The sequence below is a fragment of the Pezoporus occidentalis genome, unplaced genomic scaffold (genome assembly GCF_034315485.1).
Source record: "Pezoporus occidentalis ecotype Australia unplaced genomic scaffold, CSIRO_AGI_Poc_V1 ctg2, whole genome shotgun sequence".
Lineage (NCBI taxonomy): Eukaryota > Metazoa > Chordata > Aves > Psittaciformes > Psittacidae > Pezoporus > Pezoporus occidentalis.
In genome coordinates this window covers 11690267-11712823 of record NW_026913855.1, presented here as the reverse complement: position 1 = coordinate 11712823, position 22557 = coordinate 11690267, and positions in this window count along the sequence as shown.

Genomic DNA, 22557 nt, shown 5'->3' with positions numbered 1-22557 from the left:
GGTTTGGGGTTATTTTTTTGTCCAGATTTTATTCCTTTTTATTCATTTGTGAATGCCTCCTGCTAAACAGGAGTTGTGACTATGTCTCAGTGAGTTTTGACTTGTTTGAGAAGCTGCCCTCAATCTGCTTGTCTTTAAAGCTTCTTCCCCTCCTCCTCCACTCCATCTCCCTCAGGCTCATTTCTCCCCCACCCCCCCGGCTCCTCTCTGCAGCTGCTGGACAGCTTTGTGACCACCAGTTAGGATGGCTGTTTGCCACTCTCCCATGATTGCTGCCATGTGCTGTTTTCCTTATGCCTGTTCCCTGTTTTGTTCCCCGGTCAAAGGGAAATTCTCTGTAGAGAGAGAAGCAGGCGCAGTTGTGTCTGGGCTGATGTTGAGGCTCAAACTTAGCTTTTACTCCATGGAAAGCCTAGTGCTTTTCTCTATGGTGACCATGTCTACTTGGCAAGAACAAGCATCTTTCTCAACCCATCTGTTCACCACCTTTCTGCCACAGGTTACCAGCCATCAAGCAAACAAAACCTTGGCTGTGGCCATGCCGAGTGAAGTGGCTTCACCAGAGCAGGCTTTTTGTCCTGATGGCTCCTTCTGGGAGCAGGGAGTGAATGGTGAGGAGCATCCTTGCAGCCATTGATGCTGTGAGCACCGGTGCTGGAGCTGGTGCTTTATAAATAGACTCATTGTGAATGAGGCAAAATTCCTAGTGATAGTGGTGCCTGTGTATGGGCATGTGAACTTGTCCGACCTGTGCTGGACGTGATTTCCAGTGGTACCAAAGGAATTTCAGTACCTGACTCCTGCTAAAGCTTTGCCTTGTAAGCTTTTGGAATGCTGTCATTTCCCATCCTCCGCAGCCACTGGGGAATCCTACCAGACAGGCCACACTTGCAGTGATGTGAAGTAACAGCAAGTTTCAACAGAGAGGTCTCTAAGTGCACACACTGGTCCACAAGCTCAAGTGCCACTTGCTGAAGCAGTGGATGGGCAGAAATACCAGCTAAGCTTGGGTGAAGCCAAGGGCTTGCAGATTTCCCAGCCTGCCCCTCTGTGCATCCTGCCAGCAGCTTTTGGGGAAGCTGGTGAGCCATCCAATGCCTTTGACATTGTGGTCCTGGGAAAGGGGACATCTGTGCCCTGCTATGTTCACAGGAAATTTCACGCTGGGCAGCCCTGATGCAGGAAGGCATGACCTTAAAAGAGAAGCACTTTTCCCTCCTCTGCCACCAAAATCCACTCATGTTTTCCTGGGAGCACCTGTGGCACTGGCTCTGCCAAGGAGCCTGCTGTGGCCTTGGAGCTGCTCCAGCCTTTGACCAGGCCATCAGGTTCCTGTTGACTGCCAGCCAGAGCAGCCTGTGAAACAGCGCTGTGAGTCATGGTGAGGTAGCACAGGAAGCTGGAGCACAGGGGAGGCCCCTTCGCCACCCACCTGGGCACTGGGCAGCCTCCTTGGCTGCGGTGGGTGGTGGCCAGCTCCCCACTATAGAGAGGATTCCCACCACTGCAGTGGGGGCTGTATGCCAGTGGCAGGGATAAAGCCTTGGGGACCCACCCTTGTCTTTGCATGAGCTGGGACACAGCTGTGCTGCTGAGGCAGGAGTAAGTGAGAAAGTGGCTACTTCTCCTTCCCTCTCCACAACACATTTTATTTTACATTCAAAATGTATTTATTTTATTTTACTTCATCTCCTCCTATTAAAAAATTACTTAATTTTGCTTTGTTCTTTTTTATTTTGCTTTGTACTTAATTCCCTGCCTGAGCGCTCTTTAGGCTGAGAGTCCCTCTCTCCCTGCTCTGCACCTCCCTCTCTTGCTGCTTGATAGGAAGGTTGTTCCTTGAATACTGGAGCTTGTCCCTGCATGTAGCCCATCATTTGTCTAAGGAGCTGTGGGAAGGCTGTCCCACTGCTTTGACTGGGTGGCAGTGCCTGTGCCAGTCTGGTCTTCACCGTGTGTGACTCAGTTGTCCAGTGCTCCTGCTTCTGCATGTTTGCTGCCCTTTTCCTGCCAGGTCTGAGATGGGGCCAGAGGCTGCCTCTCCTGACCCCCTGTCCCTCTTTAAAGACACAATATGATTCCTTTATCTCCTGACACCAGGCGAGTCTGGGATGCTCAGAGGTGCAGATAACGTGACTGATGTGTGCGCTCGGGGCTGGGTCATCTCCCTGCCCTTGCTTTTATTTCTGGTGGGCACAGAAGGATCCTGCTGCTGTTTCTGCCCCATTGGCAAAATGCAGTGTGGCCCTTCCAGGTTCTGGAAGTAAGGTGGCTGGGCAAGGCCCTCAGGCAAGTGGCAGCAGTGGCTGGCTGCTGCCCCACTGGGAGCTGCAGGGCTCAGTGGTGGCTTCGAGTGGACGGATGGGTTCAGGCTGTGGCCCAAAAGCTGACAGGGAAGCCAGGCTGTGTGCAAAAAACCATTTATGGCCTGGCAAGTGAGTTAGGGGAAAACATGATTCCTCCCTAAACCACAAGTGGATACTTGTGCTGGGACATCTAGTCTAGGTCATGATTTGCCTGGAAAAGTTGGACCCTTAAGGTCCTTTCCAACCTGGTATTCTATGATTCAGGGTTCCCATTTCTTCATATCTACTCATCTAGGAGCACAATGTACCTGGCCTGTGCATGCTTATAAATATCCATTCACTTATGTGCTGAAGCATAAATTTAAAACTGCTACTGGTAAAATCACAGAAGAGCAAGCAGAATTTTAGTCACCATTAGCACAGAATACCAGTGATCTTCCCATCCAATAAAACAGTGCATTTTCCTGTTACATTTTACAATGAGAACTTAAAGCCTGGCATCTTCCAATTTGATAAGCAAAACATGTTTACAATGACAAAAATCTGTGGGAATTCAGTATTCTCTGGGTCATTGGATTAAAAACCTGTCTCTTAACTTACTTACCTCTCCCCCTATGGCTTTTACTGCACCTTTTTCCACAAGCATCAGAGCATTCATGTTTTGTCTTTTCCATGGCCAGATGAAATCATCTTGGAGTATGTGAAAGATGCATGTAGTGGATTTAAATCTCTGGGATAAAGAGAGAAGCTGAATAAAGATCCCCTCATAAGGTGGCTCTTATTGTAAGTGCAAACGTCTTAGTGCAAGCCCCAGCTGCCACAATTCTGCAGCTGGCTGCTGCTAGGGCTACATCATCTGCAGCTTCCTGGTTCCCTGGATCAGCCAAGGATGAAGGCTCTGGGAGATGGTGCTCCTCTGGCAGGGACTGCCAAGCCCAAGTCAGGCGAATGGAAGGCCTCTGCAACTTGGTGTGTGACTCTGCTCCTCTGGAATTTGGGAAAACACCTTCCTGTTTGGTTTTAACAAATCACTCTGAGGCTAGGTCTTGCAACTTGTTAGCATCTGTGGATATTGGCTACAGCTGGGAGATGCCTAATGTTTTGGAGAATCATTTCCATGATACGTACATGATACTCAAGTGGGATGTTGCATGTTTAAATACTTAAGTTTCCAGGAAGCAAGGATATGCAGATACTCTGACTCACAAGAAGAAAAGTTAGTTTAGTGACTCAAAGCCTTGGATGCTGCTGTTTCTTAGTTAATCACCATGCTTCAGGGTCGGTCCAAAATCCTCCTTTGAAGACCAGAGAAAGTTTGTGGCCTTGAGGATCCTTCCTGCTCTAGTGCAGCTCATTGAGTGATTAACCTCCTGCTGCCCATCAGGAATTCCTGCAGACTGATTTCTGGGCTGTTCCCACAGATGACCTGGCAGGCTCTGAAAGCCTGATGGAGGTAGTTTTGCCTAAAAGGTGGACTTTGTGGGGGACACTTGGACTTTTTGGGGGTAACCATGTAATTTGAGGAATCCGACAAAGGTACTTTGCAGGTTTGGCAGCGATCTTGTGATCTGAGGATGTGGGGGATGCACAGGTGGTCATTCCTGGGTAGAGAGGGATCTAGCCATGCACTAGAGGTGAGGAACCCAGGGAGAACCCTGCAACTGTGCCTTTCTTTTGCAAGAACACAAGAAGATGTGCCACCCTTTGCCTTGGTGTGGCTCATCGCCAGGAATCTGTTCCCATTGGGCAAAAGGTGAAATTTATGTCTTTCATAGCTTTGTGTTTGATTTTGTGTCCTGTGGTTATTTGTACCAAATGGTACAAACACCAAGTATTATGCACTGAAACTACAGATAGCTCATCTCCTCTGCCCAAAGACCGAAGTGTATGCTGCTGTCAGCATGGGAAAATAGTATGTCCACGAATGGGAATAAGGAATATTTTTTTTCAGAGTTTGTGACAATTTTGCACTTAATTGGTATGTAAGCGACCTAGCAAATCATAATTAAAACCTGAGTTTTCCCCTTCTTAAAACTATGTCTTAAAATGTAGCTTGCCTTAAATATCTGAGCCAAAAATGCAAGCTTTTGGAAGAGGTGAAGCATGCCCTCATGTGGCAATATTTTTTCCTTAGAATACCTGTTTATTTTGTTTTTAATCCCCAAATAATCAATTGCAGTGTGTTATGTCGTTGTATCAGGACTGGCATACAGAGCTAGTGTTGTGATACAAAGCTGGGGTACACGCAAAATGTTCGGAAATAATTATATGGGCTCTAACTCTCTTGTTATTTGGTCCCTGCATGAGTCCTTTTATTCTAGAATAAGAATAGCTCCACACAAGAATTCTCAAATAAGCAAAGGTGTGAATTAAAACTTGTCCTGTCCCCTGTTTTGTGGGAGAGTTGCTTCCCATGACTGAAAGCAAGGTTTAAAATTGTTACAAAGTGGACACCTTTATTTGAAACCTGAATAATCAATCTTGAAGTCAATTTTAAACAAACCAAAATAACCTGAAAATGAAATACGCATTCACAGAGTTGGCCTGAATAACTCACTTTAAAAATCATGTTATTTGTTGAGCTGCTAGAACTTCCTCATGTCTGTGCAAGGCTCGCAACTGCATGGCTAACCCTCTGGCAACCTGTCTTTGCTGTAAATTTTACATTTTTGAGATGCAGAGGTTGGGTTTTAAAACCCTGTCTGACACTGCTCTGACAAATCAGGAAGTTCTAGTCTTGCCTGATACACCATTGTCTGCTTTACTGTAGATGAACTTTCTTTTTTCCTTCCCTGATTTTAAACAGTGAATGTGATCTATAGAAACTACTGGGTCCTAGAAGCTTATCAGGATTTTTTACAGCATTTTTTTGTGTGTCTGATTACAGATGGACTGGTGTCTTCCATCCAGAACATCAGAGAGAGAGTAAAGATAAAATGGATGAGGATTGTGGGATGTCTGATTTGGGCACATGTCATGGTTGCCATCAAGCTTTATACTGTGAGGAAGTGTCTGAAATCCCAAGGTTTCCCAAGTGACTAGTGCACTGCCTAGTCACTGTTTCCTTTGGCTCTCTCTTTAATGGACTGCCAGGAGGATGGTGGCAAGGAAGATGTACTGCACCCTACCGTGGAGCAACTACAGCTTGACCTCCCTCCAGAGTGTGCTTTCTCTTCTGAGGGACCTGCCAAGGTCAAGACTCATCTGTGTATGGGATGTCTGACCCCTTTGTGGCAGCTTGTCACCACTGTGACTGGGGGTTTACCCAAGGTTCATCTTCTTCCTCATGGAGCTTTGCAAAGCTGTGTGGGCTCACAGGGTGGTCGAGTCAGCTGAAGAGCAGTTGGTTTCTCCTCTTCTTCTCTAGCCCATGCTCCCTGCTAATACAGGCCACTTCCTTCTGTGCTGAGGGTAGTTTCCATGGGGTCAGGGAATATGAGAAGCAGAGAAATGGGAGACTCAGTATCCACCAGGATCCCCTTGGCTCTGCTGGGGGGCCTGCACATGTGTGAGAGCTGTGGGTGGTCTGAATTTTGGGTGCTTGATCTGGAAGCTTTTGATATCAGTGTGGATATCCAAGTTGCCTTGAGAACACTTCGGGCTGAATGAGAAGTGAATTCCTTAAATCTCTCCCCTAGGGTCTCATTGACTTCAGTGGCAGCAAAATCCTTCTTCAGAGACAGCTCTGCAATCTTCATTCATCGCATCTTTGGCAGCGCTCTGCTGTCGTGTTCCCTTTGAAAGGTTTTTGTGCTGTAATCTGCTGGCTGGTTATTTAACCGGTGCTGCTTACAAACCTCCACTAGTCGTTGCATGTCTTGTAATTTTTAAGGGTTTATTTCAGCTCCTTTGTGAAGTGTAAGGAAATGGATGATTAGCGAAATTCTCCCTAGTATTCTAGAACCATTAGTAAATATTGAATAAAGGGCAATCACACTGTTGTTTTCATGGGAAATGTGAAAGGAAGTATGACTGCTAGATTAGACACAGTCCTGCTCCTAAAGTCACAATATGCCCACACTGATTCTTGCAGTTTGGTGAAAAACTGGTGTGTGCGAATGTGGCTTGTGACAAGCCAAGTAATTTGGCATACAGGCATCCCACCAACTTCGTCTCCAACTGATACTAAGCATGGCCCTGGACATGTCCAACTGATTTGTTTGCCGCAGAAACCATCTTGCACTATTTACAGTCAACAGCAGCAATGCTCTTCAAATGTTGGCTTTGATGCAGTAAATGTAAGTGCCACTTCTGCTTTGCTCATTCTTTCTGTGTGCTAGGGTGTAGCTGTGCTCCACTTTCTGTTACCTGTCCAGAGACACCCTCCATTCAGAAAAAAGGGAGTGGAGCAGCTTCATTGCAGAACTTGAGTCAGCCTTCCAGCAGTTAGTCTATCCCTGTGCTTTGCTGCCCATTCGCAGAGCTTCATTACCTGAGCAAGTGTGTTTCCAGCTGGCTGGGGTGCTCCTGAGCAGTGCTCATGTCCCTGCAGCACCTGCATGGAGGACAAGACCAGTGTGGTTGGAGCAGAGATGTTTGCGGACGTAGACAACTAGATGAACTGGTTGACTGGTTAAATATTGGTGGCAGAAGAACTTGCAGAGCTGCTTTGAAGAAGGGGGTGGGTCTTGGTCACTGGCTTTTGTGTTGTCTCAAGTCTGATTTCTGTTTTCTGGACACCCTTTCCTTCCTGCTGTTTGGCAGGAGACACTGGCACTGAGTTGTGACAGGCTGTCAGAAGTGGACAGAGACATGCGTTGGATGAACAAAGCTTGCCTGTTCTCTGCCCAGCCTGAAAACTTAGCAGAAGGCATAGGAAGCCCAGTCACAGTCCTGTTGCTCATCTCTCAATCTGCAGATGAGTGTTCATGGCACCTCAGGACATACTGCCCTGGAGGCATTACTGTGAGACTCAAGGTATCAGGACCTGGGGGTCATCTGGTGGTTTTCAGATGAAGAGCACTTAAGGCCATGGGTGTGAGCACTTTCTCTAAGCCCCCTTTTCCTGAGTACTTCAACAGTTTTTAACACTTTCTGTTCAGATATATCTAAAAGGGGTATTATAGGGGTACACAGCTGCTCTTGCTCCCCTCCAGCAAGGCTGGGGTGCAGGGCAGGTAGACCCCTCCTCTCTGAGGGGCTTCACCCATGTGTGTTCCATGCATTTTGTGGAGTCCAGGCTGTTTTCAGAGGTGGCATGTTGACCATTTTTGCTTCTCGCCATACATCAGTGAAGCCTGGCAACTTTCCTACTGATGTAAGTTAGCGGCAGGAGGGAAGAAATGCCTCCATGAAGGAGCTGGGCCACCATGCTCACCTTCCTCCTAGCCCATCTGCCCCTGCTTGTCAAAGGCGATGTCTTCATGGCTGCCCAAGGTTTTGATGCATGTAGGCAGCAGATGCCAGTGAGGTTTAATCCAGGTGGCTTGAGTCCTGATAGGCAGGGAATTGCTGCTCCAGTCTTTAATCACCTGAATGAGTACTGCATGACCCTTTTGCAGAGCAAGGCAGAGGTTTTGTTCTGCACTGATCCCGACTGGCAGCTCTCTTGTGAGGGATGGGCTGCATTGTGGATGGTCCTCCAGGCTGCACCCTGGAGGTGGATTCAAGGTCATGATCTTTGAGGGGCTTCATCCTTGGCTTGCAGGAGGAAGAGCCATGGGAAATCTCAAGGACTCAGAAGCATGTGTCTATGTCTGCTTCTCTTCCAGAAGCGCCTACAACAACAGGAATATCATACAAAGAGGTAACTTAGGCAGGACTGTGGGCTTTTACAGAACATGGCCCCCACCTCCCACCTTTCCAAGCAGCAGATTCTTTCTAAGTCACACCAAAATCACATGAGAAGCAGGGAAGGGGTGTTTACGGGAGAGGCAGCTCTGCTGCACTGGGACCTCATGTGAGAAACTGGACTAGTACTGTCTACTGAAGTTAGACCATGGATTTGGAAAGTACTAGTTGAGGAAGCGTCTTATCACAGCTGGATTGTCTTTAACCTGACAAAGTCAATTCGTGCCAAGAAGCAGCCTCTGTGTCTGTGGCAGGGAGAAGAGACCGTGAAGCCCTGTGACACCTTTTCAGGCCACCTCTTCAGGCCACCTCAGTGTGAGCCTGATGAACCAGAGGGATGCCTACACAGTATGAAGAGGGTTGCTGTTGAAAACTGTAACCCCAAGACCCAAGAGCCTTGCTCTTTTTGAGGAGTTTGATGAGAGGGAGGGGACAAATGAGTTCATTTAGAGTTATCCACTTACAGTTTCAGCCCTAGTAACTCCCAGAGTGTTTTCCAGGGGATGTTGTTATTCTTACCCTGGCTTAACCCATGGGGAAACTGAGGCATGCAACAGTAAGGCGACTGATCCATGGTTGGTGCAAGGCCCAGAAAGGATTTTCTCTCTTGGATTCCAGCCAGGTGCTTGCTACCAGATAAGTTATAAGTGATAAACATAAAAATAAGTGTTCTGCTCTCTGTATTTAGAAATCTCGATTTCCAGCAGGAAGCAGGTAGAGGGGGAATCGGTAAGCCCTGCTGCTGCCTTTCCTTGCTAGGCTGCCTGTCAGTTCCCTTTCACCATTTCACATGTGGTCACTTGACACCAGCAGCTGCTTTGGGACATCTTTCTCTGTCACATCCTTCTTTTTATTTCAGTGCTCAAAAGCTCCAGTGCTCCACAAAACCCCCTCAAAGCCTTACCCCCCCCCCCCCCACTCCAGTAGCTAAGTTTCCAGACAGGTTTGGTTCTAAACATGTCACTTTAATGATGTCTAAACTAAGCAGCACTTGATGAGCAAAACATTACTATCTTTTAGCCACATTTGTTTTCCTGGTCTCCCAGAGCATTATAGTCACCTAGGGAGAACTGTGTGCTCTACTTCACTGCTGTAAAGCTATTATGGGTATGAAAAGTTCCCATTAATCTGCTCCACACATGGATGTTTCTGGATAAAGTTCAGTAGCCAGATCCCTCTTTCTTTGTGTGCATCAAACGAAGCAGAAAAATGCTTCCAATTTAAAGACACCAAATGAATAACCAAATAGATGAGATTAATTTTTGTTTAATCCACGTGGGCAGCGAAGCCAATGGCCAGTGTTTATATGTGGACTTCTCCCGGGAGTTCATTACCAGCCAAGTCTGTAATAAGTTAACGCAGAGATTCCATGGAAATAGGGGGTTAATTATATGCAGAGGATGTTGGCCAATGTACAGCTTTGAACAACAAAAATAGCCCAAAGTCTTGTGTTTTGGATGTGGAATCAATTAACGAGGTCCACGACATGTACCAGGATTTGTCAAGATAGTTGTTGTACTAGAAGGATGCTTTTTCTTTTATTTTCTTTTTTTCTCTCTTTTCTAAAAAGCTAAGAAAATAAGTGGATAATGGAAGGCGAGGGACAGAAAGACATGAGACTGGTATTGAAACACTGGACTTTGGCCTGGGGCCAAGGCAAGCTTTTCAATGGGTCTGAAGTTTGGACGACAGCAGAGTTTGAGGCTGTTTTCACTAACTGTCCAGAAGTTCATACCGTAATAGACAGAGAGAAGAGGTTGCTTTTAGTTTACCAACTCCCTTCTCTCTGCTGGCAGGACTGCTATGATGCTAACACACCACAGTCGTTAGACTGACGGATATCAGCATGTGGTGCTGCGTGCTGCAGATTCAACTCCGAAGCTGAAATATGAAGAATTCTCCTCGATGCTGGTTGGCACAAACCTGATTTTTTCCCCCTTTCCACATCTGGTCCTAATATAAAATGTGTCTTTCTGCGTTTTTTCTTTTTTCCCCTTGCCACATGTTTAGAAATGGCTTCTTTAAGAAAATAAAGTGCTCCCCCCCTTCCCCTATATTTCTAGGTTTTAGAATTAGTTTTATGTATGTGTGGTAGTTTAATATTGCAGCTTGGGCACAGCACTGTGCCTTTGCAAAGGGATGCTGTTTCACAAAGACAGACAAGATTTCTTTTACTTCCCTTCAGTGTTCAGAGCTGTGAAACACACTTTTGGCTGTTGCAACTTTTCAAGGAGCCCTTTAAACAGGTAGAATACAAATTTAAAAGAAAAAGATCTGACCCATTTTCACCCCATTTCACTTTAGCCCAAGCTCCGGGCTTACTCCAGGCATTTCCTAAGTCCCTCAGCTCTACTGTTTTTCTCCTTTCCCCCTTCCACCAACTTGATCCCTACAGCCATTAGTTTGTTCCTAGAAATTATCTGCTTGCTCGTTGTGTTGCTTCTTGGTTTGGTTTTTGTTTTGTACACAGAAATCCGCAGGCCAAAACAAGCAATACTTTAGAAACATGTTGCAAGACAGCCCAGTTTTGAGCCAAGTGCCCCTGGTAACTTCTCAGCACCTTCACTAAAGCAGCTGAGGCTGGGGCCACTGAGTTTCCATAGAAATCACAGTGGTTAAGGTTTAACTAATGAGTAGTAATTCTGAGTAACTCTGTGGGCTGTAATTTATGGTGTTTCCACCAGGTTCTGTGTTCAGCTCCTCATGAAGACTGTGGACCCCTGGATGTTGCAGCACATAGACTCCAGGACACTGTCTGGCACGGTCTGGAGATCTCAGAGGAGCCACCTAGGGCACAGGGACATGGTTTGAAGCAGATTGCTCCGCAGTCCTCTGCTCTGGCTGAGGGGCCAGCCCCATCACTGGCCATTGTCCTGAAGGCACCTGGGGCAGGGTATCCTGAGTGAAGGCCAGGACAAGGGCAGGATGGACAGGTTTACAACAGTGTGAGGAAGGTGACTGTACAAGGGACCTGGAGAAATGGACTCGGTCAGCAGTGGTGATGCAGGGACCACTCTGACCTCTCACTTGGCTGCCTGACTGCTTGGAGTTAAAGTGTTACCAGCAAAGGTGGCTGCAGGCTTTACACTGCAGACCTGGTGTGCCTGTTGCCTCCCAGGGGCACCTGGGGACAAGGTCAGACGCAGGAGGGGAAGATTATTTCTGTGGCAGCTCTGTAGGTAGACGGGAAAGAGGAGGCATGGGAGGTCAGGCAGGAGGAGGATGTGGTAGCCAGCTGAGGTGACCAGCCTCAGGCCATCAGGCTGATGAGGAGACACAGAAGCTGTGGGGCTTGTTAGTCAGGGTCCCAGCCTGCCAAAGGAGCCAACAGTAATGAATATGGTTTCTTAGACATTGCTTAGGAATGGGCAATGCCTTCATTTTGCCTGTAATTCCAGGGATGCCTTCAGGCACTGTGTTACAGGTGCAGTAACAATGAACACTGGCATGCAACTACTCCATGCCCCCCAGTACCCACCAGGTGTTAGAGCAGGAGTAGGCTACATCTGCTCTCTGGCTTGCCAAAAGTTGGACTGGAAAAGCTATATCCCAAGCACCAGAGTACCACTCAACTCCCTCCCCAATTTACATCCTGCAAGTGGTTCAGTTAGGGTCATAACCAAGTGAAATGGAAACATCCAGCCCCATTCATGCCATAAGTGTAAGAAAACAGCACAGTTTTCATTTTCTGAATCATCTGGGGAGTGTCGTAAGAGAGGGAGTCTTGACTGGATCTGTTGGTTTTAGGTCTTCCGTGTTTGGGAGTTATTTAGGATGGGGAGACCCGCTGCTGACACAGCTGAGTCGTGCCATGTACCATGCCTTGAACTCAACTGAAACTCTTTGCAGAGCAAGAATGGATGATGGCAGCCTAATTCCTTTGTAACCAATCTGAGCAAGGAAGTGTATTTATGATAGTTATCACTGGGGGATGTTTCAAAGGGAATTCATGCTCACTCTGACTAAGCACTTAATTTTTTTCCATCAAATTACTTCCAGCCCAGCAGCTAGCTGTATGCACATAATAGCTCTATTGGCTTCAATGAGGTCCTTCAGCTAAGGTCAGCTGAGTACCTGCCCTATGAGAGCAGGCCACAGAGCAGATGTGAGATGCCATGGCATCACCTCATTCACTCCTTCTCCCTTCTGCTGCAGACCCCCACCCCAATGGCTACTTGTCAGCATTTTGCCTTGTGTAGTTTTAAACGAATCAAGCTCCATCTGATTTTACCCTTAAACCACTGATCATTTCCCTGTTAAAATTCAGATTTTTGTTCACACTCAAATAAAAATACATATCAATATTTTATAATTTCTGCAGTGTATCCCCAGGCACAAATTATGTTGTAATAATAAACTGGCTAACTTATTTTAATAGTTCCTGGATTTTGGCTTTATGTAACACTGCAGGTGTGATTCTAGTAGCAATACTGTAGGTGTGAATTGTTATGTTAACGTAATAGGCTGCACTTTATTGTGCTTTATTGCTTAATTGGCTTCTTCCACAAGGATTCTGCAGTTGTTACTGGGAAATAATGCCAAGTTTTTCCATGAAAAGAGTGATACTCTTTTTTTCTTTTAAACTAAGGTCAGTCTGATTTCAGTGCATGACTGTGTCTGGGAAATAAAGGGAAGATGTCATTAAATGAATTAAGAAATTGCTTACTATGTCCTTAATAAAAAGCAGAGCAGGCTAAAAGATGCTCCTTGTTATGCGTAGATACTTGCAGCTCAAAAGAGCCCTTTGGGAAAACAGCTGGCTGATCTTTCTGGCAAAGAAAGCCCTCTCCCATGTTCGGGGGATTCCCAGGTGGTGGGCAATACATCTGGGTGCTCACATGCTCTGTGATCTCCTCTTCCCCCTCTGTCCTTCCCACCACATTACTTCCAGAAGATGGAAGAAGATCAAAGTCATCTTCACAGCAGCACACAGGCCCCGATCCCCTTGCCAGCATTCCCCTTCAGGAGAGCACCCCTGTGTGGAGCACCTGCACCCCCAGCCGCGCTGACCTGCCCGAAGCAGTGGGAATGCAGGCAGCCCTTCAGAGCCTGTGCAGGTCCTGCCACTGTGCCTGGGAATCAACGGGGCAGGGAGAAGCCCCAGGGGTACCTGGGCGCCCCACAGTCACCGCTGCCACTTGGCACCTAAGACAGTGCTGGTACGTGCAGCCACACCGTGTTGTGGGAACCAAGCGTGTTTTTCAATGGTCGGAAATAATGAAAGCTGCTACTCCTGTGAGTCACTCAGATTCCCACCATGGATTCTTGCTAAATGATTTGCACCTCTGCTTCCCTATGCTCCCCAGCAGTGTGCCTACTTATGCTTGCTGGAGTTTGGTTTTTGCCTCTCTTCTTTTAAGCCTGTGTGTGTTTGGAGCTGCAGGCTTACTAGAGGGATCTGTATTTGCATTCAGCTGGGTGAAATGCCTGGCATCTTGTCTGCAGGGATAGTAGGAAACTATTGATTTTCCCTTCTGCTTGTAATGTTGTTTTCCAAAACTATTAATGAAAAGCAGGGCTGGGCAATAGCTGCAAAACATGGGTGCAGATCTATGTTTTGAAGGTGCAGGGTTTTGCTTGGTTCCACCAGAATGGTGAGGGGGGAATGTGTGCTGAATGCTAACTTGCCATACCAGGGATCAAACTGAAAATCTGCAGAGCTGAAAGCCCAATGGAGACACCATTAACGGCTGGTTATATAAGTGTTTGTCATGCAACGGATTGTCCTTTTCTATGGCTGAAGCACAAATTGTAGCACTGGTGTCTTCTTTTTATCAGGTCTTGCCTGGAAAAATCCACAGAGGATGAGCATGTTTGAGCTGTGTTTGTACTGTCTGCCCAGGAAGAAAGGACTTGCCTCAGCCAGAAAGGTCTCAGTAGGGTTTGTGCTGAGGTGGGCTCTCACCATCCTGGGATCTACCCAAGAGCTACATCATGCTCTGTTAGAGACAGGAAAACTTCATAAAGAGAAGACTTTGATTGAGGAGTGTGCTGTGCATTGCAACACTTTTCATCATGATTCATGTACCTCCAGTGTTACTGCAAATCTGGGCTAAGTGTGAAATGATTCTCCCTCTTATCATTGAGGAAATGCAATGTGCTCCAACACTGCTGATTCTGAAAGCCAGCTCTGCCCTGATTTATTCCATGTAAATTGTCAGGATTATTGGAAAAGCTCAGCAGCATAAACTACCCAATTAATTTTGGGAAGCATTCAGTACTTTTTCTTTTCACCTTATGCAGTTCTGTACAAAACCTTTGAGTTCTGCAGGTACATACCAAGCTATGAAGGAGCTGGGGGCACTTAGAGAGCATGATTAATAACTGCCAAATTACACAGCATACTTTTAAATCTCTTAAATACCTTAAATCTCTCCCCTCCCCTACTTTGTCTTAGGAACTAGCACATGAGCCTTTAGCTAGGCTGTCTTTTTCTGATGCGGTTATTTCATTTGTGATGGAAGAGGATCTGAAGCCACTGTCGAGGCTTTCAGAAACTTTAGGACAAAGTCCTGACATGGGAAAAAAGGGGGAATGGGTGAGCTGCAGTACAGAGGATCACAGAAGGGAGTAGCTGGTATGTGCATGCCTGTGCCAGAGTCCTCGGACTCTTTCATCATGGGAACCACAATTTGACTGCCAGATAAACCACCTCCTTTTGTATTTACAATTGCAAAATATCTCTGTAGCAGCTCTAGAAATTATTCAGAGAGAAAAGAAATAGAAAATCTTTTCTTGCATCCTTAGCGTAACAGGTGCTTTTAAAAAAACCAACAAACCAAACAAATTAATTGTGCATTTTATTTGTCCCTTTGCTATATCTCCATTCTGTATCTGAAGTGTTTTTTTTACCAAGGAGACAAGCAGAGGCAGTCAACTCCCTGAAGACCCCTTAAAGTGGTTTTAGGTTTGTCGTTTTTAGGGTGGTTTTCTTGTATACGCTTCAGCACTGGGTTTTGGTTTAGGTTTTATGGAGTAACTGCATTTATTTTGCTGCCATGCTGTCATCTGCAGAAAAATTTACAAAGCTTATTTCTCATTCCTGTTTGCCATTGAGGCCTCAGCCTCAGAGTAAATTATAGGAGAAACCCAGAAACAGTTAATCAAATGTTAAGCAGAATGAATGAGGCTTGTATGGTGCCCTGAAGGTCATTAGACTCAAGGTCTGAGTGGCTGCCAAGGGGAGTGAGCTCCAGGGCGGGACCATTCATCTGAGAAATGCTGGTTGCAGGATGTGGAGGGGTCGAACCTGGGAGCTGGCTGCAGGCGCCTCCCAGCTGAGTTCAGCTGCCATGGCTGGATGTGAGGAAGGACATCATCCCTTATCATACTCCTGGTCCAGACAGCTCTGCAAGAGGATGGGAGGGCATATCCCACTCTATGGGAGGGTGACAGGGACTTGTGTATCCCTCCATCCAGCTGGCTGCTTCCTTTACTAGCTGTGAGTGAGCAGGTAGCTCTAAAATCCTGAAGACAGACAGCTGCTGTGAGTTAGGGCTGATGAAAGGTCCCATGGTCCACAGCTAAAGTGAAAGTGTGGAAGTGGCACAGAATCAAGGGGTGCAGCAGAGCAACCATAGTCAGCTATGCATCATCCTCTGAGTTGCTCTCCATCCCACCCACGTCCTTCTCTCCCCATCAGAGTGACTCTGTGGAGGGGCTGCTGGTTTATCTTCCACTTCATTCCCATCTCTTTCCAACTTGGATGTGGAAGTGAAACCACAGGATATGGATGCAAGATGGAAACAGAGAAGTAAAGTGTTGTGATATCCATTCAAAGTGTCTTCCAGTGCCTCTTTCTATGTTACAGAAGAAGTTTGACTAAATAATGAAGTAAAAACTATTATGTGCAAAGATGATGATGTGCGCAGGTACCTGTGAACTATTATTCATGAATGTTAAGCAGCATGTTAAGCCTTACTATAGATCAGTTTGTGTATCTGTGGGGCAGTCTTGGTATTTTATTCCTCATTTGTGCAATTCATAATTGCAGGAATCCTTTATGCCAGTGTAAACACTGATCTCACTGCATGTTGGAATTACAAAGGATATAAAATGAGGAGAGCTGGAATAACAAGAATGTGTATTTTCCGAAAAGTAGAAGGTTTCTGGAGGAGGAGTTTTCCCAAAGGGAGCTAAGTTTACAGATCTAACTCATTCAGGCCTTTTTGCCTCTGAAGCTGACACACACATGCACAAACACACATGGTCCAGTATCTATTTCATTGACGCATTCTTCCCATTTCGGTGTGTAAAGGTCTTGAAAGCAATAGCTACTGGCAGTACCCCAATTCAACATATCTAATAGGTCCTTTCCAGCTACAAAATCATGAAGGACACATGCCCAAATGAAACTGAGGCTTAAACTACCTTGCTGTCAGAAGCAATGGAACAAGCTGTGTGTCCTTGTGGGCTTGATTTGTGGGTTCTTTGTTTCTTTTAGACTTGGCTTGCTGACTGCATCTGAAGAATTGTGTTGCTAGAGTGACTTTGCTAATGCAGCTCCTGCAAGTAACTCCAACAGACCACAGGACCTTTCACAATCTAATAATAGACTGCAATGGGTTTTCATGATTTTCCAACTTTTATGGATTAATAGGCTGCAGGTGGAAGGAGAAAGACGTACCTTTGATTCTTTGCAAACTACCTCTGACACTGTGGATCTGCTCAGATTCAGGGAGGCATGCCCTACCTATGTACTTACAGCAGATAATTTGGATCAGCATTAAATGGCCTAGCTCTACTGACTTAAAAACATATTTCCAGTTATTTCCATAACATCTCAGTGTTTGAACCTGATGTTACGTGTGCAGGCATGTAATCAGAGAAGTGACACTGCCTCCCTTCAGCCCAACATTTGACCTTCCCTGTGTTTGTTTGTTTGTATGCATTTGTGGGTCTAGAGATATGAATGTACAGATATGAACACAATGTATCTATGCTTTACCATGTTTTCCTGTCTGCTTAAGTGGGAAATCTTAGCTATAGTAACTGTCATCAGAGTCACCTTTCTGACACAAATCACCACTGGAGGAAACAAATGTCTTGAAAGCGGTCCTTGTGGTTTGCACCTGGTAAGGACGTCCTGTTAGCCTGGAGATGCTAACAGGAACAGAGTTCCTTACTGGCTGACATGCATTTTCCAGGCCTAAGTTTCTGTTTGGAGGGTTGGTTTTTTTTTTCCACATTGGCATCTCTCCTAGCAATTGTCATGCTGCCTATTCATACTTCTCAGCCTAGAGGAACTCTGACTTTATCTTAGTGATCTGTATTCCTATGGTCACCAAAGCAGTTCAGGCTTACTCTTTGGAGCAAAATTAATTATTGCTAGGTTATCTAGGAGTTTGACTCAGACATTGTATTTCCCCAATAAGCATCATTTTGTAGAGCTTAGGTTTGAAAAAAAATGTTATCTAATGCTTACTGGCAGGTTTTGAATCTTACGTCCCTGTAAGATCGATTTCCTGTACATGCCTGATTACCGATGACACAGTAAGATACAAGCTAAAGAGCTATCTTGCAACTGCAACAAAAAGCTTTAAGCCAAGTTCCCTTTGGCTTGCACAGGAGGAGGCTTCATTTTATTTCTTTAGTAAGGTCACCATGGAAGGATCCTCCTCCATGAACTTGCAGCAATATAAGGACTGTGTACAAAACAAGTCCAGACATCAAACAGGGCAACTCCCAAGACGTCTCTGCATTTGTAAACATACTTCACATCTGCTCATCTTTGCAGTAAGCATGAAACATAGAACTTGGGATATCTGTCTTATTCATTTGAATGGATGCTAATTCAGTCTGTCTTGAGATGGAGGCTGCAGATATAGCTGCAGCTGGCTTGAGAAAAGGTTTTAAGGAAAAAAACCCACCTTGAAAAATTAAAGAGATTATATATATATATGTATCTGAAAAAGATCAGTTGCCTGATCTGATTTGCAGTGTGACCCTATCAGTAGTTGTTGGAGCAACTGCCTAAGCATTGCAGTCACTCTTAGCCTCTCCTGGGGATCAAACAATTTTTGATACAAAGGATGTTCACTGACGATGGGAACATGGGTGGAGGGAGAAAAGGTTCTGCTTCATTGAAATATGTGTTTTTTATTCCAGTGTATGTGTGAAAATGGCTAGGGAGCCTTTATTGGGATGTATGTTGAAGATTTGTGTGTAACCACCACAACTTCAGCGGGTGTACTTTTCCAAACACCTAGTAGGAAATCTTGCAGTGAGATGGGACTGTAGTAGTTCATATGGACACAGAGTGGCATGGCCTATCTTCAATTTAGAAAGATAATATACTAAGTCAGTAAAAAGTGGTTATACAGTAGTATAGGCACCTGCACAGCAGGGAGAGTACACTTAGAGACCACATAAATTAAAAATATATATATAGTAGCATCCACCTATATTTGGTACATAATTATAATGTGTGGGGAGTGTATGGAGAGCAGGTCTGAGACGTGTGCTGTAAAGTGAGTGGCATGAGATGACCTTCATTCGTGGTCAGGCACTAAATGAGGCTGTTTTATATACTAGCGTAAAACTGCATTCTCTATAGATGTGTGATCTAGATAATGTGTGTTCTGGTCCCAGCTGCTGCAAGAATCTTTTGCCCACAGTTGCTTATCACTGTCTCTTTTCTCAAGTCTTAAATCTCTAAGATTTACTGGCTGAGCTGCTGATCTGATTTACCTCATGCACTTCACTCAAAATACATACCTGTGCATCTGATTATGAAGGACAGCTGTCTGTAGCCTTTGTAGCCTTGAGACAAACCATATCAAGTACAGAAAGAATAAGATAACCAAGACTGATATGTACTTTCTTGAGTTTGGGGATTTGAAATTAAAAGAATGGGGTCTTACAGTTTTATAAGCTTCTGCACTATTGGAATTGATAAATACAACACCACTAATCAAGCCATCTTTGGACTACTTTCACACACTGGTTAGTAGAACTATTTTCTCTCTTTCTTCATGCCAGTTTCTACTAAGATATGCCAGTCAGGCACACTTGTTTCCACGGCAAATGCTCTTCTTTGTGTAAAGAACTTACACAATTTTTGATGCAGAGGCAATAGATCTGTCACTAGTTCAACATGTAAAGCACAGTTTCAGGAGTGCTCCAGCCTCCTGGACAAACTTCACAATGTAGATATTAAATGCCATATAGTGAGAACTCTCTGTGGGGAGAAAGGGGAAAGTAAGGCACATCCTAACACGTAAGGTGATGTCTGCTCCTCAAGGATGTAGATATTCTGTCTTTGGCAAAACTTAGCTTTATACGTGCTCTGTGGCTTGTGTCACTTGGCCACATCCCAACCCTAACTCTAGTGTGGCTACATTTCAGCAGTGTGGTGTGTGTAAGTGTCACGAATTATTATTTATATGACAGCAGTACCTGAGGGCTTAAGTTAGGGCTGTAACCCATTGTGTTAGGCACAGGTCAAATACACGGTGAGTGGCACTCTCATTCTGAACATCTCACGGCCTAAACAGACAGCAAAAGAACAGGAGGGGAAAGAAAATCAGCTGAAAAAAATTCACCTAGTGTTGCACAGTGTGGAAGGCAGCAGAGGTTACTGCTAATGGGTGGTGGCTGTTTTCATGCTTCCCAGCAGCGAGTGCCGTGTCACTTGATGCTGCAGAAGGTAACTTTTGGGTCACATCTACGCACAGGGCTTTTGCAGGGCAGCTCTGGCAGCTTTTCCCACTGTGACATTTAAGAGCGTATCTCATCCTGTATGACTGCTGTGTCCTACTGCTAGAGGGACTGTCCTAATGCCTGCGTCGGTGAAAGCCAGGTACTGATGCCTAGGTAGTGTTTTTCTCGGGCAAAATCCAGCCTTCACGTTTCAAACTGCTTGTATACAGCAGATCATTGGTATTGCTGGAGGTGGGCCTTAAGTACCTGAACTCCTAATGCCCACTAGCCTACACCGTATGCTTTAGGCTAAAAGGCGTTGTGCAGAGGATATGTCATATTGTTAATACAGTTAGTTTTCCAAGAGAGCTGTGTGCTAGAGAATATTTTACTTCTTTGTTGTCTTCCTAACTCACAAAAATATTCTATGTTCTCCAGAGTACAACCAACTTCATCTACGTTGTTAATGCTTATTTCTATTTATCTCCTTAATAGGAGTGAGGAAGCAGTGACTGGTCACCCAGCTGCAATGTCAAGATCCTTCCTGAGCATTTTGAGTGACTAGACTGGTAGGAAATGATGGCAGAGTGCTGACGAAATTAGCACCTCTTGATCTCTGTAGTGTAAAAAATCCCCAATACTAACTCATTCTTCAAACTCTTCAGTGACTAATAGGTGTTTTATCATCCTTTCAATTAGAAAGCATTTATCAGCAATCTTTGCTAGCTCACTGCATGAATTGACCTGTCATTCAAAGTCTCAGCCCTTGGAACTGGTAATTAAGTTTAGCAATCTGCCTGAGCAGCCCTGATTGAGATACCTGGTATGCTTCCATGTGAGTAGGCAGATACTTTGGGTTTTCCTTCCCAGCAAAAGGGAAGGGCTTTGCAAAAAGTGAATGAAGGGTCCCAGCAAATGCCTGCTTATGTCAGGTGCCTGCAACCATCAAGGCATTGCAAGCAGAGTGTGATGAGTGTCATGGGGATGTGCTGCAGAGGTGTGGCACTGGGGCTGACCTGATTACCTGTGGCCTCCAGAGTTACTTTGAGTTGGTTGATAATCTGGGACCACACACAGCACTCTGCAGCCAAGTACCTGCCTCATCCCCAAACTTTCCAAGTTGCTTGCTTTGGGGCTGTAAAAGACAACCACACTTCATTCTTCATATTCAGAAATGTCAACCTTGAAGTTTAACCATGGATATGTGACTCTGAAGTTCAGGTACCTCTTTGTGTTGAGCAAGTAAAGCAATTGCAGTGAAGCATGTTATGTGTGATGAAATCTGGAGATCAAGTACACTGACAGAGGTCCTGTGTCTTCCCTAGTACCGTTCTTGTCAATGACAGCAGAGGACAATGTAAATAACAAAAAAAAATGTAAGCCAGTCTCCTGCTAAAGGAAGTTATTTAAGGAGTTGGACCCTACAGAAAAGTGACAGAATGCCAGCGCTATCCCATGATTTGCTATGTTAACTTGAGGGTAATTTGTAGATCACTTACACTGAGACCATACTTCTAGTAAAGGAGCTTTTTCCTCTCCTTGTCTGAATCTTTGATTGACACTAGTTGATAGAGGCTCATTTCCAGTAGCTGGCCTACTGTGTTTTTAAGCAAACTTTGCTCTGGAAGAAACAGACATCTTAAAGAAGCCCACCCAACCTTCTCCACAGCTGCCAAGGGGTACAGAAATGCCAGTGTCCCCTCTGCTCACTCCAAACCCAGGTTCAAGTTGCCTGGTTTTGGAGGAAATGCATAATTTGCACAGTTCACCAAACCTCACAGAAGATTTGGGTTTGAATTTGTCTGGAGCTGCCCTGAAATACTTCTTACTGTTCCTGAAATATTCCTTGCTCTCTTTTACCACAAGAAACATCCTGAGGGGATTTTTCTGCTTCTTCTTCCCCCCCCTCTTTGATACACCAGGCTCGTCTCCCTGCTGTCTTAAGGAGACCACCTACAATTTAAAGAAATAAAGACCTCCTTGAAAAAATATAGGCAAACCTGATATTTGAGGGTTAGTTCCCCACAATATTTATCTAGTTGTCTGAGCTGGTCTAACCATGGCAAAGGGGGAAGCATTATCATGGGGTGGCTGGGAGGGTAACCTCTGCTAAAAAACAACAGCAACAACAAAAACCCCAGCAACCTAAAAGTGATGGGAAAAGTGCCAAGTAGAGGAAAGGAAAAGGACTCCGATATTTATGAGGTATAGCAAATACTAGCACTGGGAGGTAGCACTGCTTACAAAGTATGTGCTTAGTGAGGATATAGTGAGGATAAAGCAGCAGACATACTTCTTCAATTTTGGAGCAGAGAGAAAAGGCCCTGCCTAATATAATTTAAGGGGTTTCTCTGTGTTTCTAAAGCAAGAAAGTGGTCCTGGACTTGAAAAAAACCCCAAAACGATGGAGCTTGGGCAACAAAATATGCTTTCTTCCCTGAAACCACACAGAGGTTCTTTACAACCTCCTGCTCCCTCAAGATCATATGTGTTAACTTCAGACCCCTCCAAAAAAGAGAAGAAAAGAAACACAATTTGAAGCAAAGGCTGCCTTTTCTCACCAAGGCAGTAAGAAAGGACATAAATTACAGGGTATCTGTTTCAGGCTGCTTTCAAAGTACAGTTCCTATAAGACCTCCAGAGTAAGATAATCCTCTGGAGATCAGAGGCAGCATGTTATTAGCAGAAGCTCATAGGTTACATTTAGTGATGTCTGGGGTACCTTTATGCTGAAGTGTTAGTATCAGCTAGAGAACACATAATTTTTCTCTTGTGTCTAATTATACATTCATTGCACAGGCAACAAATATTCATATGTATT